This window comes from Oncorhynchus mykiss, chromosome 9 (assembly GCF_013265735.2).
Source record: "Oncorhynchus mykiss isolate Arlee chromosome 9, USDA_OmykA_1.1, whole genome shotgun sequence".
In the NCBI taxonomy this organism is placed as follows: domain Eukaryota; kingdom Metazoa; phylum Chordata; class Actinopteri; order Salmoniformes; family Salmonidae; genus Oncorhynchus; species Oncorhynchus mykiss.
Window position 1 is genome coordinate 30,829,650 of NC_048573.1, and position 5,522 is coordinate 30,835,171.

The 5,522-nt window shown below is 44.3% G+C and overlaps 1 pseudogene; it reads right to left on the reverse strand.

Annotated features, from left to right (window-relative positions):
* Positions 1-3,076: 3,076 nt before the first annotated feature.
* Positions 3,077-4,739, reverse strand: LOC118965933 (annotated as a pseudogene).
* Between the last annotated feature and the right edge of the window lie 783 nt (positions 4,740-5,522).

Consider the following 5,522-nt stretch of genomic DNA (forward strand, 5'->3'; position numbering starts at 1 on the left):
CCAACAACTACCTAAAGGTGTGAATGAGAATATGTACATATAAGTACATGGATGAGCGATGGCCGAGCGGCATAGGCAAGGTGCAATAGATGGTATAATATACAGTATATACATGTGATATGAGTAATGTAAGATATGTAAACATTACTAAAGTGACATTATTTAAAGTGGCATTGTTTAAAGTGACTAGTGATCCATTTATTAAAGAGTCCAGTGATTGGGTCTCAATGTAGGCAGCAGCCTCTCTGATTTAGTGATTGCTGTTTAGCAGTCTGATGGCCTTGAGATTGAAACACATCTTCTATCTCTCTGTCCCAGCTTTGATGAACCTGTACTGACCCCGCCTTCTGGATGATAGTGGTGTGAACAGGCAGTGGCTCGGATGTTTGTTGTCCTTGATGATCTTTTTGGCCTTCCTGTGACATAGGAGTACCATGTCATAGGAGTAGCATGTGAGTATGTAGTCAGAATCAAACCAGTAAACCTTTTCGCCCTAATTCAATAATGTTACCTAAGGGTTTTATCTAATGGTCTAAAAATTTTGGAAACAAAAGCAGAGAAACAGTCTTATAATCTAGCCTAATGGTGATAATGATTTGTTCATTTTCTTTCAGTAGCAATGTGTTGTGAAGAGCGCAGGCAAACAGTGGCAGATGGCCACACTCTCCACATCGGCCTGTTGAGGGAGTGACAGAGTAACCTTGCCAGAGCAAATACCAGTCAGCCGCCTTCCCACATCCCACATGACCAATTAACAAGGTTTCACCTTTGGGGGACCATGCAGAAGGGTGTACCAAACCAAACTGTAGTATTTTACTTTATTAACTGAATTACAATGAGGGAATTCAACCAATAATGTGTTAGGCGCATAAGTGGATTAGTTAACAGTTTACCCACTTTACCGGTATGCTAACATTGTTGTTAACCAGTTGGATATAGGGGGCGCTCTTTTAATTTTTGGATTAAATATTTTTCCGCGAAAAGATGCTCGACTATGCATATAATTGACAGCTTTGGAAAGAAAACACTCTGACGTTTCCAAAACTGCAAAGATATTGTCTGTGAGTGCCACAGAACTGATGTTACAGGCGAAACCCAGATAAAAATCCAATCAGGAAGTGCCGCATTTTTTGAAACCGCCTCATGCCAATTACTCCTTATATGGCTGTGAAGGACCTAGGAATCAGCTTATGTTTTCCACGTTTCCCTCAAGGTGTCTACAGCATTGTGACGTCTTTTTAGGCATTTCTATTGGAGAATGTCTGTAAGAGGCCATATAGGGCGAGTGGTCGCATGGTGTCTCCCGGGGAAAACCTTGCGTAAAATACTGAGGTAGCCATTTTTCCAATCCAAATATGAGAAACCAACTGCTTCGACGGATATATTATCGAATACACATGTTAAAACCACCTTGAGGATGGATCCTAAACAACGTTTGCCGTGTTTCTGTCGATATTATGGAGTTAATTTTTAAAAAAGTTTGGCGTTGTAATGGTAGCATTTTCCGGTCGATTTCTCAGCCAAGCATGATGAACAAACGGGAGATATTTCGCCAACAAAAATTATATTTTTGGAAAAAAGGAACGTTTGCTATCTAACTGGGAGTCTCCTGAGTGAAAGCATCCGAAGTTCTTCAAAGGTAAATTATTTAATTTGGTTGCTTTTCTTATTTTTGTGAAAATGTTGCCTGCTGCCAGTAGAGCTAGCATAGCATTATGCCATGATAAACTTACACAAATGCTTGTCTAGCGTTGGCTGTAACGCATATTTTGAAAATCTGAGATGACAGTGTTGTTAACAAAAGGCTAAGCTTGTGTTTGAATATATTTATTTCATTTCATTTGCGATTTTCATGAATAGGAAAAGTTGCGTTATGGTAATGCGCTTGAGGCTATGATTACGCTCCCGGATACGGGATTGCTCGTCGCTAGAGGTTAAGTGGTAACATGTACAGGGCGTGATCAAAACCAAGCACAGACCTTTGATTCCTTGCTTTGCAGCCCGCCTCTAAATTTGTAAATTACACCTCCATTATCCCCATATTTGTCAGTGCCTTTGCTTCCCCATGCTAAGCCAATTTCTGCCATCGCTCGATTGGGAATCCCATCTTCAAAAGTAGGAGTGTGACGGTGTGTTTATTGGGTTTCAAACCTGGCCAGTGATAACAACATATTACCTCTTGCTGCCATGTTGCCCAGATGCTGAATAGTAAATCAGAGCTGTTAAATTGGCTGGAGAGGGGGTTAGGAAGGAGGAGATTGCACAATATGGTGTGAAATCACTAGGATGTGTAATGTTATTGACCGTGGTCACCATGTGATAATAAATGTATGCTCACACCGCCTCCCCCTTTTTCAAGTATTCCGTATTAGAATTTGGGGGAACATACAGTATATGTTTTGGAGGAAGCATTAGATGGGACTCTCTTATAATACAGTTTCCTTTGACATTGTCCCTAAAAAGCATCCCTTGTGAGTGGGATATCTGCCACCACTGTCAGAGCTCCACCTGGCCTGAGCATCTGCTGTCAACTGTCAGCCACCCCCTTTTTAGGCTAGACAACAGTTCCTCTGCCAAAACTGGCAACACTATTATAGTGTAGGACCATGTGAGAACTTACTGATCTTCTTCATCTTTCACCATTTTAAATCATAGTTGTCATCATCGTCATTATAATACTAGTTGTTTTTTATGTTCTTCTTCAGCAGACTTCTCCTCTAACTCACTCTATTCTTCTTTGGTTTGTTGATTGTGGATGGATGGGGTCAGTGTTAGGTTTGTCACTAACCCATGGATGGGTTTGGTGCCACACCAGTATCTCAGAGGATCCCCTCACCACGGCACACAGAATGGAGTAGGGTTGGCTCTTGGCGGGGTCAGCCCGTACTGATCCCACCCACCACACATTTTCATTTGTGGAGGTTTTCCAGACAGAGAAACCATGGGCAGAACAAGGTTCATATTTATATTTTAGTAATTTAGTAGACACTCTTATCCAGAGCAACTTACAGTTAGAGATAGTTAGGTGGGACAACCATATATCACAGTCATAGTAAGTCAAATGTTCCTCAATAAATTAGCTATCAGCAATGGTGGTGGTGGGGACACACTCTGCTGTCCTAGCATCAGGGGGAATCTGGTTCCACCACTGGGGTGCCAGGACAGAGAAGAGCTTGGACTGGGCTAAGTGGAAGTTGCCCTCCCATAGGGGTGGGAGGGCCAAGAGACCAGAGGTGGAAGAACAGAGTGCTCGGGTTAGGGTGTAGGTTTTGAGCAGTTGTGTAGGGAGGCACAGTTCCTCTTGCTGCTCGGTAGGAAAGTACCATGGTCTTTTAGTGGATGCGAGCTTTGGCTGGAAGCCAGTGGAGTGTGCGGAGGAGGTTGAATGGGAGAAGGTTGAACACCAGGCGAGCTGCCGTTTTCTGGAAAAGTTGCAGGAGTTTTATGGCACAAGTGGTGAGCCCAGACAACAGCGAGTTGCAGAAGTCCAGATGGGAGATGACTAGATTAGGTCCCGAGCCACTTCCTGTCTGAGGTAGGGTTGTACTCTATGAATGTTGTGGAGCATCAACCAGTAGGGGCGAGTCACTGCTTGATGTTTGCAGAGAATGACAGGGTGTTGCCCAGAGTTACATCAAGGTTCTTTGCACTCAGGGAGGGGGACACTGTGGAGTTGTCAACTGTGATGGAGAGGTCTTGGAGCGGACAGGCCATCCCCGGGAGGAAGAGCAGCTCCGTCTTGCCGAGTCTGAGCTTGAGGTGGTGGGCCGACATCCAAGGTAAGATATCTGATATGAACGCAGAGATGTGTGTCACGAACAGGGAAGGAGAAAATGAGTTGAGCGTCATCTGCATAGAAATCATAGGAGAGACCATTTGAGGATATGACGGAGCAGAGTGACTTGCTGTATAGAGAGAAGAGCCCTGGAGTACACCAGTAGTGACAGTATGTGGTTCAGACAAGTCACATGGTAGGATGCAATCCAAGAGTGTGCCGAGCCTGAGACACCCAGCCCTGAGAGGGTGGAGAGGAGGAGCTGATGGTTCATGGTGTCGAAGGCAGCGGATAGATCTAGGAGCTTGAGAACAGAGGAGAGATAGTTAGCTAATGGCAGTGGCGAGAGCTTTCGTGACATAGAGAAGGGCAGTCTAAAAAGTGGCTTTAGCAGTGGATACAGAGAAAGAGAAGGTAGAGAGGAGCGAGTGAAAGGATGATAGGTCCTCCAGAAGTTTAGTTTTCCTCCATTTTCACTCAGCTGCCCGCAGCCCTCTTCTGTAAGCTTGCAAAGAATAATTCAGCCACGGAGCAGGAGGGGAGGGCCAAGTCGGCCGGGAGGAAAGGGGACAGTGCGAGTCATAGGATGAGGAAAGGGAGGAGAGTAGGGGTCGAAGAGGCAGAATCAGGAGACAGGAGGGGGAAGGATTTAACAGAAAGGGAGCGATGATAGGATAGAAGAAAGATCAGTGGGAGATAGAGAGTGAAGATTGTGACGGCGCATGACCATCTGGGTAGGGGCTGAGTGGCTAGGGTTGGAGGAAAGGGACCCAGAATAGGAAACAAAGTAGTGATCAGAGACCTAGAGGTGGGTTCTAGTGAGATTAGTAGGCGAACAGCCCCTAATAAAGATGAAGTCAAGCATATTACCTGCCTTGTGAGTGGGAGGGGATAGGGAAAGTTCAAAAGGTTGATAGAGGTAAGGAGGGGACAGGTAGAAGGGAGATGTCGGGAGGATGAACATCGGGAGGTATAGCTCATTGAGTTCGCTTGGGCATGTTTATTACAGAAACGTTTTGTAACATTGCAGAGAGAAATGCCATGAACAGAACTGACATGATTCCTTAGAATAAGAGATGCATGTTTGTTCTACCTAACACATTTACATCTGAACTAATACAGGACTAACTACTGAAGGCCCAGTGCACTACTTACAATAAAATAATAATACAACTAATTATATACAACTTTACTTTTAAAAAAAATACATTTTAGAGCATCTTAGCTCTTATGGCAGGACTTTGACTGTGGGAAATCACCTTCCCAGTCAGTATTTTGTATGTATTGGACATTCGTATTGCACTCTACAGCCTTACCTATGGATTTCGCACCCACCTTATGGGGTATCAGCCCACTCATGAAATGGTGGTTTCCCACCATGAAATGAGTGGGCTGATACCCCATAAGATGGGTGCGAAATGCATAAATTTGATCGCTACTGAGACAACCTGGTTAAATTTGAGTCCTTAGGCAAAACCAGTTTAGAACCACTGCTTTAAGGTAAACAAAGGGACATAGCCTTAGTGTTGTGGAGTGTATATCTCTTCCCACTGCTATGAAGTGATGAGAAAGCTTTCAGTGCAGCATTAGCTGTTCATCTATGTTTGTTCGGCCCACATTAATTCAGCAGGACGGCTTTGCAGGGGGCTATCAGGCGTGCAGCAGGAAAACTTCTCGCTAAAACTGCAGACTGGATCTCAATCCTCACAAAGTCTAAGTCCTAATCGCATTCACTCCTTGCCTTGAA